The sequence below is a fragment of the Ranitomeya imitator genome, chromosome 1, assembly GCF_032444005.1.
Source record: "Ranitomeya imitator isolate aRanImi1 chromosome 1, aRanImi1.pri, whole genome shotgun sequence".
Taxonomy (NCBI): Eukaryota; Metazoa; Chordata; class Amphibia; order Anura; family Dendrobatidae; genus Ranitomeya; species Ranitomeya imitator.
Genome location: NC_091282.1, coordinates 446,624,327 through 446,638,119, shown reverse-complemented (window position 1 = coordinate 446,638,119; position 13,793 = coordinate 446,624,327).

Here is a 13,793-nt window from a genome sequence, read left to right as displayed (position 1 = left end):
TCATTCTTTTCCACCCCTCGCTTAGTGTGGTGTGTCAAAGGGGGGGCTCCTGAGTACCTGTTGCGGCGGTCTCCGGGTGAGGCAGGCGTCCTTTTTTGTGCTGGGGCGGCGGCGCTACGTTTTGGTCCGGCGCTGCGGCGTTAGCAGAGCTGCGGCGTTCTCTGGAGCGGCGGCGTTCGCTGTTCCTCCGGAGGCTTCGGCCCTGCCTGGCTCCCTGCAGGCGTGGGGCTGTTTCCTGGAGCCCGGGACTTCCGGGCGGCAGGTCGCGCTGTGGGGCTCCGCCCCTTCCGGCGCGTCACGTCCGGTTCCGGTTTCTCCGGTCACTGAGGGGGAAAATTGAGGCCGCGGCTTCGGGCCTGCTCTAGGCTGCGGCTTAGTTTGGCGGTCCCTCCCCCCTATAGCCTGCTGGACATATAAGGCAGCACATTTGGGCTCCGTATCGTGCTGTCAGGATCCATCTCTGTATTCGTGGGGACACAGGACTGGGGTAAGTGCTTCTCTCTCCAGCTGGACTGAAGCATTCCTTTTTTCCCAGTCTCTGGCCCTGGGTATAGCATTACGGATCATTATGTCTAGAAAGGTTAAGACTCACACGGTTCTTTTTACCGGTTGTGTATCTTGTAATGCCCTTTTTCCGCACGCCCAAAGTAATCGCCTCTGTGAGGCCTGTGACTCTGAACGTGTCCAGGAGCCTCCCCCTGCCAGTCCTCCAGTAGCCTCCCCGGTCCCTCAGCCAGACGCTGTGGTAGCTCCACCGGAATGGGTCACGTCCTTGTCACAATCCATGGCGTCCCTTACTGAAGCGATCAAATCGCTGCAGACCCCGGCGGTCGGGACCGGTAATCCACCTGTCTCAGAGAGGGCCTCGGGGTCTCAGGAGTCTTCGGCCTGCAGGAGCCGCGCTCTCACTCGACAGACGCATGGAAAGCGGATTCGCAAAGCGTCTCCCAGGCACTCAGGTGCTTCCGCATCCTGGAGTTCCGTATCTCGCTCTCCTTCCCCTGCAGAAAGCGGTGAAGTTGAGACTGACTACGAGTCGGAAGGGTCTCTTAATTTTGATAAACCTGGGTTTCAGGAGTCAGTAGACAGCCTAATTGAAGCGGTCAATCAGTCTTTGGGGATAGAAGACGAGCTCGTCTCTTCCTCTGATCATAAGGTCTCATTTAAGCGGTATAAACGGGCCCATAGGGTTTTTTCCTCTCATCCTGAGTTCGAGGACCTGATTCGACGCAATAGGGAGCACCCGGACAAACGCTTTTCAGGGCAAAGAGCTCTGAAGGCTAGGTATCCCTTTGCTTCGGAACTTTGTAGTGATTGGGCAGAAAATCCTTCTGTAGATCCTCCAGTGTCCCGTTTAGCCTCTAACACGTTGCTATCTCTCCCTAATGGCTCATCGATTAAGGATCCTACGGATCGTCTTATAGAGAGCTTGGCTCGTTCCGTCTTTGAGGCCTCAAGCTCAGCACTTTTTCCTTCCTTTGCGGCAACTTGGGTTGCCAGGGCTATGATATCTTGGTCTGACTCGTTATCTAAGGCTCTCCAGGAAGGTAATGTGTCAGCAGAATTGGCTGAAATGTCATCTCAGGTAGCTATGGCCGGTAGCTATCTGATTAACGCATCTCTGGATGCGGCAGATTGTGCTTCCTCGGCTGCATCTAATGCTATTGCCATCAGAAGGGCCCTTTGGTTAAGGTCCTGGCGGGCTGATTCTACCTCTAAGAAATCTCTTACATCCCTGCCGTATCAGGGTGGTCGTTTGTTCGGAGAAAAGCTGGATCAGCTCATTTCTGACTCCACAGGAGGGAAAAGTAAGTTTCTTCCTCAGCAGAGGGCTAGACAGCCTTTTCGGTGCCAATTTCAGGCTCGTTTTAGAACCTTTCGCTATGTCAGATGGGCCCCAGCATCAGGTTCTCCTGCGCAGGGTCGGCCCAATCAGGACCGAGACGGTCGGACCCCTTATACGGCCAGCCAGGGGGGAAGAATGCGTCCCCAGTCTTCTAGATCTAGAGCAGGGGTCCCCAACTCCAGTCCTCAAGGCCCACCAACATGTCATGTTTTCAGGATTTCCTTAGTCTTGCCCAGGTAATAATTGCATCACCTGTGCAATGCAAAGGAAATCCTGAAAACATGACCTGTTGGTGGGCCTTGAGGACTGGAGTTGGGGACCTCTGATCTAGAGGATCTAGGACGCAAAGATTTTCGGCCAAGTGACTGGAGGCCTCTTCCGGGCGTCTCCAAAAAGGTAGGCGGACGTCTACTTTTATTTCGCCAGGTCTGGCTTCAGGTAATCCACGACCAGTGGGTGGCAGAGCTCGTATCTTCAGGTTACAAGATAGAGCTGGTCTGTCTCCCCTCCTCCCCTGTTCTTCTCATCCCGTCTTCCCAAGTGCAAATCTCTTCGTCAAAGCTTGTTCAATTCCATAGAGTCTCTCCGTATCAGCGGTGTCATTTCTCCTGTTCCAAAGGAAGAAAGATTTCAGGGCTTTTATTCCAATCTGTTTGTAGTGCCCAAAAAGGATGGAGCAGTGAGGCCTATCCTAGATCTCAAACTCTTAAACAAGTTTGTCCGCGTTCGACACTTTCGGATGGAGTCTCTGCGGTCGGTCATCGCCTCTCTGGAAAAGGGAGAATTTTTGGCCTCAGTAGACATTCAGGATGCTTCTCTTCATATTCCCATCTTTCCGCTCCATCAAAGATTTCTCCGGTTTGCCGTAAACAATCTACACTTCCAGTTCACGGCATTACCTTTCGGACTGGCTTCCGCTCCCAGGGTGTTCACAAAAGTCATGTCGACTGTGGTGTCCATTCTGCACTCCCGAGGTATTGTCGTCTTGCCATACCTAGACGATCTGCTGATCAAGGGACCGACATTTCAGTCTTGCAAGGAAAATGTCGGCATCACTCTGGACACCCTTTCCCGTCTAGGTTGGTTGGTAAATTTAAGGAAGTCATCCCTACAGCCGTCTCGAAAAATCTCTTTTTTAGGCATGATCTTCGACACCTCTCAAGCCCTAACTATCCTTCCCCAGGACAAGGTCCTAGCCCTTCGGCGGGAAGTGAGGAATCTTCTACAACCTTACCCTCATACGATTCGGTCCGGGATGAGGGTGTTAGGAAAGATGGTTGCAACCATAGAGGCGGTTCCGTTTGCACAGTTTCATCTTCGACCCCTCCAACGTGCAATCCTATCAGCATGGAACAGAAATCCTCTCTCTTTCAACCGCAAATTTCGGTTGTCTTTCCAGACCAAACAGGCTCTCGCTTGGTGGCTAAACAGCTCATCTCTACTCAGGGGGAAGCCCTTTCCCCCAACCAATTGGCTAGTGGTCACAACAGATGCCAGTCTCCTGGGTTGGGGAGCAGTGTTCTTCCATCACACAGCTCAGGGACTCTGGTCTCCTCGGGAATCAGACCTCCCCATCAATATCTTAGAGATTCGAGCAGTCCGGCTAGCCCTGTTACGTTTTCACCATCTTCTGGCGGGTCGCCCTGTCCGGATTCAATCGGACAACGCCACAGCGGTAGCTTACATAAATCACCAGGGGGGCACCCGCAGCAAGGCAGCCATGCAGGAGGTAAAACTGATTCTACTCTGGGCGGAGAGAAATCACTCTGTGATCTCAGCGGTCCACATTCCGGGCGAAGAAAACTGGGCGGCAGATTTCCTAAGCCGTCAGGGTCTAGCCTCCGGGGAATGGTCTCTCCATCCCGAGGTTTTTTTGCAGATATGCCATCTTTGGGGAACTCCAGACGTGGATCTAATGGCGTCCAAGGTGAATGCCAAGGTGCCCAGTTTTGTCTCTCGGTACCGAGATCCCCAGGCTATCGCCGTGGATGCGCTGGTACTGTCTTGGAACCAATTTCATCTCTCTTATCTGTTCCCTCCTCTGGCACTGCTCCCGAGGGTAATCAAGAAGATCAAATCAGAGAGAGTGCCAGCCATCCTGATCTCTCCGGATTGGCCTCGACGGACCTGGTATGCAGACCTGGTACAACTTCTCGCCGGGGTTCCTTGGCGGCTCCCCGATCGGCCGGATCTTCTATCTCAAGGGCCGATCTACCACCAGAACTCAGAGGTCCTACGTTTGACGGCCTGGCCGTTGAATCTTGGGTTTTAACTCAGGCTGGCTTTTCTCGAGAAGTGGCTGATACCATGATCAGTGCACGTAAGTCCGTTTCGGCCAGGATTTATTATCACACTTGGAAGGTGTTTCTTTCCTGGTGTAGAGAAAGCGGGCTGCCTCCTCTGCGTTTCTCCGTTCCAAACATTCTAGCCTTCCTTCAAGCAGGCCTGGTTTCTGGACTTGCTCCTAGTACCCTTAAAAGGCAGGTTTCGGCTTTATCAGTACTTTTTCAGCGCAGGATTGCTCCTAATCGTCAAGTCAGGACTTTTTTCCAGGGAGTCGCTCATAAGGTCCCTCCTTATAAGACTCCTTTGGAAGCTTGGGACCTTAATCTGGTCTTAAGGGCTTTACAGGACGCTCCTTTTGAGCCTCTTCAAGAGGTTTCTTTGATGTTTCTCTCTTGGAAAGTCGTATTTTTAGTGGCCATAACGTCCATAAGACGGGTATCGGAGCTGGCAGCTCTTTCTTGTCGTCCTCCTTTTTTGCGTTTTCATCAGGACAAGGTGGTGCTCAGACCAGCACCGTCCTTTTTGCCGAAGGTTGTTTCATCATTTCACATCAATGAAGATATTGTTCTGCCCTCTTTTTGTCCGGCACCTACGCACCGTGTAGAAAAAGCTCTCCATACGTTGGATCTGGTGAGGGCTCTGAGGAGGTACGTTTCCCGTACGGCCCCCTTTCGCCAGACAGATGCCCTGTTTGTCCTTCCGCAGGGTCGCAGGAAGGGATGCGCGGCTTCAAAATCTACCCTGGCCAGATGGATAAGGGCGACCATTCAGGAGGCTTATCGCTCCATGGGCATGACGGTTCCGGCCGGAATCAAGGCTCATTCGACTAGAGCAGTGGGGGCTTCCTGGGCCGTTCGGCACCAGGCCTCAGCAGAGCAGGTTTGCAAGGCTGCGACCTGGTCTAGTCTGCATACATTTGTCAAACATTATAATGTCCACTCCCAGACCTCTGCAGATGCAAGTCTGGGTAGAAGAATTCTTCAAGCGGCAGTGGCGCATTTATAGACAAAAATTATCTGGATGTCTTTTTCTGGTGAGTTATTTTTCCCACCCAGGGACTGCTTTAGGACATCCCACAGTCCTGTGTCCCCCAATGAGGCAAGGAGAAATAGGGATTTTTGGTTACTCACCGTAAAATCCTTTTCTCCAAGATGCTCATTGGGGGACACAGCTCCCTCCCTGGTAGCCTTATGGCTGCTTTTGTTATATCTGATTTTATTAGTCAGTAGGATCTTTTCTAGACATAAGTTTCTGTATTTATGCTGTTATATTGTTTTTTGTGTTTTGTTCTCCTACTGCTTTTTGCACCAAACTGGAGTCTCTGGTAGCCAGTGTCAGGGTGTATAAGATGGAGGAGGAGCTAACTTTTTTTTTTTAAGTTTACTTAGTGTCAGCCTCCTGGCGGCAGAAGCATACACCCCACAGTCCTGTGTCCCCCAATGAGCGTCTTGGAGAAAATGATTTTACGGTGAGTAACCAAAAATCCCTATTTTCTGTGCAAATTTTCTCCATAGACTTTCATTAGATGCAGAAAATCCGCAGATAAAAAAGGCATGTGTATTTTTTGTGTCTTTGCGGAAAAACCTCAAATACGCATGTAATCCACACATGACTGTATCAATAAAGTTTTGTCAAAGTCAAATATCAGGAAGTATCAAAAATAAATTGGCTTTATTTAAAACATGACACACCAGCAAGAGGCAAAGTACGCAGCATCAAAAATGCTATAAAAACCTATATTAAAAAAATGTACTCAGAAATGCAATTAACCCGATTTAGAGAGCTTAATTACTCATCTCGGGAACATTGCCTTGGGGTGCTTTCACATTGCGCTGCCCGTCTGGGCATACGTTTAAAATCCGCCCCGAAAAGGGATCTGGGCGCATGCGCCAACGGGGCCATAGACTGTAATGGTGATGGCAAAGTGAACGTGCGCTCTGCCATGCATAATTTTCGGGAGCGTACACCTACATGAAGCGGACACTCAGGTGTAATAGACTGCATCTGGGTGTCTGCCTCCTGTAAGTGTACAATCCTGAAAATTATGCATATCAGAGCTCGCGTTCGCTTTGCCGTCACTATTACAGTCTATGGCCCCATCGGCGCATGCGTCCAAATTCCGTTTTGGGGGGGATTTCAGACTTATGCCCCATGGGGACACAGAACTAAATGTGAAAGCACCCATAGGGTTCTGGATGTATTATTTCCAAGGTCTGACAACGTGGCTTCTATCATGTAGTACTGAAAACATGGCTTCACTAGCAATTTCTCCCTTGTTTCTCTCATATAACAAGTTCCCACGATGAGTATTTGGCGCATTTTTGACAATTTATAGAAATCTTATGTTCACTACTTTTTTTTTTTATACAGCATAAACTGACTTGATATGCATTTTGTAAATCCATGGCATGTTAATTTCCCTTGGGGTAAATAAGCATTTTATTTCTTGATTTTCCCCATAGACTTGAATGAGATAAGGAAAATCCACAGATTAAAAAAAATACATATGGGTTTTTCGCGTGGTTCCGTAGAGGAAACGCACAAGAAATGTGTGTAATCTGCATATGAATTTATCAATAACGTTTTACCAAACCTAAGAAGTTTTATGTAAAACATGAAATAACAAAAAGAGACAAAATCTGGAGCTGAAAAAAAAATTATAAAAACGCAATGTCACTATTAGTGCAGAAAATCTGTATCATAAAAATCTTGCCAAAATTAGGCCACATGCACACATTGAGTATTTGGTGATTTTTTTTTTACCTCAGTATTTTACCTCAGTATGTGTAGGCCAAAACCAGGAGTGGGTGATAAATACAGAAGTGGTGCATATGTTTCTATTATACTTTTCCTCTGATTGTTCCACTCCTGGTTTTGGCTTATAAATAATCAGGTAAAATACTGACCAAATACTGAGGTAAAAAACTCGCCAAATGCTCAACGTGTGCACATGGCTTTAGGGACATGGCCTAAGAGTGGTTAGGATCCTTAAACAGTTTGGTCACCAGTTGAAAGTGAAGCCATAGTTCTGACCATATTGATTTTTAGCGATGGAGTGGCCCTCACTCTGTACAGAGGTAGCCATTTCATGTAGCTGAGGTTGATTTTTAGCTGGACGTTATTCGGGGACATAGCCTTAGAACTCTATATTTTAGTGCATGATGATTGTATTGTACTATAGATGTGTGCCATGCTAATGCCATTACCTTCTGAAAACACCAGCCAGCAGACCAGGTCATACCCAGACTACCTCATCTGCGGCCTACATTCAGCATTTATACACTGAGAAGCTTTTGTTCCTTTTGCCTTGTAGATAAAAGAGCTGCTGGTTGTAGGTTCCGCTTCTTACAATATCTAACTATTCTTTTTAACATTGATACTCTATATCATATTTGGAAATAAGGTGCAGAATTCTCATTGACATTTACAGGAATCGTTTGATTGCCTCAAAAGGTTGTGCAACAAAATATTAAGTTGGGGGTACCATCATCTCTGTCCAGGCCTATTTCATCAGTTTTATTTTTTTTTTAAATTCTGTGGAAGCATGGTTGAAAAGCAATGTCTGATTTTCATTGGTTCATTTTCATAGATCTTTTATTTATTATTACTTTTGTCAGATTCAAGTTATTTCTGTGACCATTGTGCGTTTTTATATCATTAAACGAGATGTACCAACAATTTTGACCACGTTTGTAATGTGACACTAAAGGTAATCTGTCACCAGATTTTTGCCACCTAATCTGAGAACAGCGTAACGCAGGGGCAGAGACCCTGATTCCAGCTGTCACTCGGCTGCTTGCTGTATTATCTAGCTGCCAATCAGTGGTGTGGAACAATATCTTCAGAACAGAAAACATATTCAAAATACAATTACTATCAGGTAAGCAAACAAGGACACAATAAATAAAGAATTAACTACTAGCTATAAACATGGAGAGAGATTACAAAGTCTGTATTAGAATATAACAAATAGATAGATAGAAAAAATAGGAACCGCACCAAACAAAATACCTTATTGTGTGCACGCTTCCCTGACCTGCATTCAAATGGCCTCCCGGATAATAACCAAAAAAGGGAAACAGAACAAAAAGATTTAAAAAGTGGACTTTAATGCCCAGTGGCGTGGCAACGTTTTGGAAAAAATAAATCCTTTCTTAAGCTTGAGAAAGCATTTGTTTTATCCGAAACGTTGCCACGCCACTGGGAATTAAACTCCATTTTTTATGTGCACACGATGCAGTTTTAGTGCAGATCTGCAGCGTTTTTTTCTGCAGCAGAAACACTGCAGAACTGCAGTGTGATTTACAGTACAATGTACAGTATATACTCGAGTATAAGCCAACCCGAGTATAAGCCGACCCCCCCCTAATTTTGCCACAAAAAACTGGGAAAACTTATTGACTCGAGTATAAGCCTAGGGTGGAAAATGCAGCAGCTACCGGTGAATTTCAGAAATAAAAATAGATGCTCCATACCGTTCATTATGGCCCCATAGCTGTGCCATATAGTGCTCTGCACCATTCATTATTGCCCCATAGATGTACCATAGAAAGCTGTGCCATATAGTGCTCTGCACCGTTCATTATTGCCCCATAGTTGTGCCATATAGTGCTCTGCACCGTTCATTCTTGCCCCATAGCTGTGCCATATAGTGCTCTGCACCGTTCATTTTTGCCCCATAGATGCTCCGTATAAAGCTCTGCCATTGCTGCTGCTGCTGCAATAATAATACAAAAAAAAATGACATACTCACCTCTCTTGCTTGCAGCTCCCGGCATCTCTCTGCACTGACTGATCAGGCAGAGGGCGGCGCGCACACTAAATGCGTCATCACGCCCTCTGACCTGAACAGTCAAGTGCAAGAGGACGCGAAGACAGAGCGGCGCCCGGCGTGTGGAACGCGGACAGGTGAATATAAAATACTCACCTAGTCCCGGCGCTCCTGACGCTCGCCCTGCCCGTCCCACGGTCTCCGGGTGCCGCAGCTCTTCCTGTCAGCAGTCACTGACACCGCTCAGAGGAATGAATATGTGGCTCCACCCCTATGGGAGTGGAGTCCATATTTATTTCTCTAATGAGCGGTCCCACGTGACCGCTGAACAGGGAAAGAGCTGCGGCACCCGGAGACCGTGGGACGGGCAGGGGGAGCGTCAGGAGCGCCGGGACAAGGTGAGTATGCCTCAGCGCCCTCTCCCCCTCACCCGCCGACCCTGCCGCCCACCGTGACTCGAGTATAAGCCGAGAGGGGCACTTTCAGCCCAAAAATTTGGGCTGAAAATCTCGGTTTATACTCGAGTATATGCGGTAAATCAATGTGAAAAAAAAAAGCTGTGCAGAAAAATCCGCGCAGAAACGCTGCAGATTTCAAAGAAGTGCATGTCACTTCTTTTGTGCAGTTCTGCAGCGTTTCTGCACCCCTCCATTCATAGAAATCCGCAGTGGTAAAATCTGCACAAATACTGCACAAAACCCGCATTAATTCCGCACAAAAACCGCAGCAAATCCGCAGCTGCGGATTCTGCCAGGAGATGCAGATTTAGTGCAGAAAATTCTGCACCACATTTCCTACGTGTGCACATAGCCTTAATCTTTTTGTGTTGTTTCCCTTTTTTTGCTTATTATATATAATATATACTTACCTTATAAAGTCTTCACATCCTGTTCCGTCCAGATGTGTCCGGATCCCAGAATTCCAAGCGACGGAAGTTCACTGACCTCCATATTGGGACACCGAAGTGATGGTTGTCTCAATATGGAAACTGCTGGTGGTACCAGCCTCTTGCGTAGTACCACCAGCGGAACACCGACACACACACACACACACACACACACACACACACACACACACACACACACACACACACACACACACACTATGCACCACACACACTGCATACGCCGTATGCACACACACACACACACTGTATATGCCTTACGAACCACACACACACACTGTATATGTCGTACGCAGCATCTTGCATGGTACCACCAGCGGAATACAGTCGCAAACACTCCGCCGCCGGGATCAACCGAATGATTCACTGACCGCCGCCATCTTTGTACAGGAGGAGCGCATGCGCAGTTTTAATGTGACCGCCGCTATCTGTCTGCAAAAAGATGGCGGCTGTCTGATTTACTGCGCCTGCGCAAAGAATCATTTGGCTGATCCCAGCGGCAGATGCGCAACGTGTCTACAGGCAGAGGAAGCCGGTCACATTAAAGGGGTTCATTTTAAAAATTGTGTCTGACCGTGTACGGAGCATACCACATTACCACATCTGGGCAGGGGAGGAAGCAAAAGACAATACTTACATTACATAGTAACATAGTTAGTAAGGCCGAAAAAAGACATTTGTCCATCCAGTTCAGCCTATATTCCATCATAATAAATACCCAGATCTACGTCCTTCTACAGGACCTAATAATTGTATGATACAATATTGTTCTGCTCCAGGAAGACATCCAGGCCTCTCTTGAACCCCTCGACTGAGTTCGCCATCACCACCTCCTCAGGCAAGCAATTCCAGATTCTCACTGCCCTAACAGTAAAGAATCCTCTTCTATGTTGGTGGAAAAACCTTCTCTCCTCCAGACGCAAAGAATGCCCCCTTGTGCCCGTCACCTTCCTTGGTATAAACAGATCCTCAGCGAGATATTTGTATTGTCCCCTTATATACTTATACATGGTTATTAGATCGCCCCTCAGTCGTCTTTTTTCTAGACTAAATAATCCTAATTTCGCTAATCTATCTGGGTATTGTAGTTCTCCCATCCCCTTTATTAATTTTGTTGCCCTCCTTTGTACTCTCTCTAGTTCCATTATATCCTTCCTGAGCACCGGTGCCCAAAACTGGACACAGTACTCCATGTGCGGTCTAACTAGGGATTTGTACAGAGGCAGTATAATGCTCTCATCATGTGTATCCAGACCTCTTTTAATGCACCCCATGATCCTGTTTGCCTTGGCAGCTGCTGCCTGGCACTGGCTGCTCCAGGTAAGTTTATCATTAACTAGGATCCCCAAGTCCTTCTCCCTGTCAGATTTACCCAGTGGTTTCCCGTTCAGTGTGTAATGGTGATATTGATTCCCTCTTCCCATGTGTATAACCTTACATTTATCATTGTTAAACCTCATCTGCCACCTTTCAGCCCAAGTTTCCAACTTATCCAGATCCATCTGTAGCAGAATACTATCTTCTCTTGTATTAACTGCTTTACATAGTTTTGTATCATCTGCAAATATCGATATTTTACTGTGTAAACCTTCTACCAGATCATTAATGAATATGTTGAAGAGAACAGGTCCCAATACTGACCCCTGCGGTACCCCACTGGTCACAGCGACCCAGTTAGAGACTATACCATTTATAACCACCCTCTGCTTTCTATCACTAAGCCAGTTACTAACCCATTTACACACATTTTCCCCCAGACCAAGCATTCTCATTTTGTGTACCAACCTCTTGTGCGGCACGGTATCAAACGCTTTGGAAAAATCGAGATATACCACGTCCAATGACTCACCGTGGTCCAGTCTATAGCTTACCTCTTCATAAAAACTGATTAGATTGGTTTGACAGGAGCGATTTCTCATAAACCCATGCTGATATGGAGTTAAACAGTTATTCTCATTGAGATAATCCAGAATAACATCCCTCAGAAACCCTTCAAATATTTTACCAACAATAGAGGTTAGACTTACTGGCCTATAATTTCCAGGTTCACTTTTAGAGCCCTTTTTGAATATTGGCACCACATTTGCTATGCGCCAGTCCTGCGGAACAGACCCTGTCGCTATAGAGTCACTAAAAATAAGAAATAATGGTTTATCTATTACATTACTTAGTTCTCTTAGTACTCGTGGGTGTATGCCATCCGGACCCGGAGATTTATCTATTTTAATCTTATTTAGCCGGTTTCGCACCTCTTCTTGGGTTAGATTGGTGACCCTTAATATAGGGTTTTCATTGTTTCTTGGGATTTCACCTAGCATTTCATTTTCCACCGTGAATACCGTGGAGAAGAAGGTGTTTAATATGTTAGCTTTTTCCTCGTCATCTACAACCATTCTTTCCTCACTATTTTTTACACTATTTACACTATTTACACTACACTATTATTTACAGCAGGGGATCACAGAGGATTTCTTTTGTCAAGTAAAATATTTCACTGACTGTTTTTAAACAATATTTTACCTCACAAAATGTATCCTCTGCGATCTCCTGCTGTAATGTCAGTATTGTCTTTTGCTTCCTCCCCTGCTCAGGAGCTGTGGTATGTTTTGCGCATGGTCAGACACAGACAATTTTTTTTTTTTTTTTCGTTTTCAAAGTATTTTATTGAAATTTTATTAAAACAGCAAACTTAACCCCTTCAAGACCCAGCCTATTTTGACCTTAAAGACCTTGCCGTTTTTTGCAATTCTGACCAGTGTCCCTTTATGAGGTAATAACTCAGGAACGCTTCAACGGATCCTAGCGGTTCTGAGATTGTTTTTTCGTGACATATTGGGCTTCATGTTAGTGGTAAATTTAGGTCAATAAATTCTGCATTTATTTGTGATAAACACGGAAATTTGGCGAAAATTTTGAAAATTTCGCAATTTTCACATTTTGAATTTTTATTCTGTTAAACCAGAGAGATATGTGACACAAAATAGTTAATAAATAACATTTCCCACATGTTTACTTTACATCAGCACAATTTTGGAAACAAAATTTTTTTTTGTTAGGAAGTTATAAGGGTTAAAATTCGACCAGCGATTTCTCATTTTTACAACGAAATTTACAAAACCATTTTTTTTAGGGACCACCTCACATTTGAAGTCAGTTTGAGGGGTCTATATGGCTGAAAATACCCAAAAGTGACACCATTCTAAAAACTGCACCCCTCAAGGTACTCAAAACCACATTCAAGAAGTTTATTAACCCTTCAGGTGCTTCACAGCAGCAGAAGCAACATGGAAGGAAAAAATGAACATTTAACTTTTTAGTCACAAAAATTATCTTTTAGCAACAATTTTTTTATTTTCCCAATGGTAAAAGGAGAAACTGAACCACGAAAGTTGTTGTGCAATTTGTCCTGAGTACGCTGATACCTCATATGTGGGGGTAAACCACTGTTTTGGCGCACGGCAGGGCTTGGAAGGGAAGGAGCGCCATTTGACTTTTTGAATCAAAAATTGGCTCCACTCTTTAGCGGACACCATGTCACGTTTGGAGAGCCCCCGTGTGCCTAAAAATTGGAGTTCCCCCACAAGTGACCCCATTTTGAAAACTAGACGCCCCAAGGAACTTATCTAGATGCATAGTGAGCACTTTGAACCCCCAGGTGCTTCACAAATTGATCCGTAAAAATGAAAAAGTACTTTTTTTTCACAAAAAAATTCTTTTAGCCTCAATTTTTTCATTTTCACATGGGCAACAGGATAAAATGGATCCTAAAATGTGTTGGGCAATTTCTCCTGAGTACACCAATACCTCACATGTGGAGGTAAACCACTGTTTGGGCACATGGTAAGGCTCGGAAGGGAAGGAGCGCCATTTGACTTTTTGAATGAAAAATTATTTCCATCGTTAGCGGACACCATGTCGCGTTTGGATAGCTCCTGTGTGCCTAAACATTGGCGCTCCCCCACAAGTGACCCCATTTTGGAAACTAG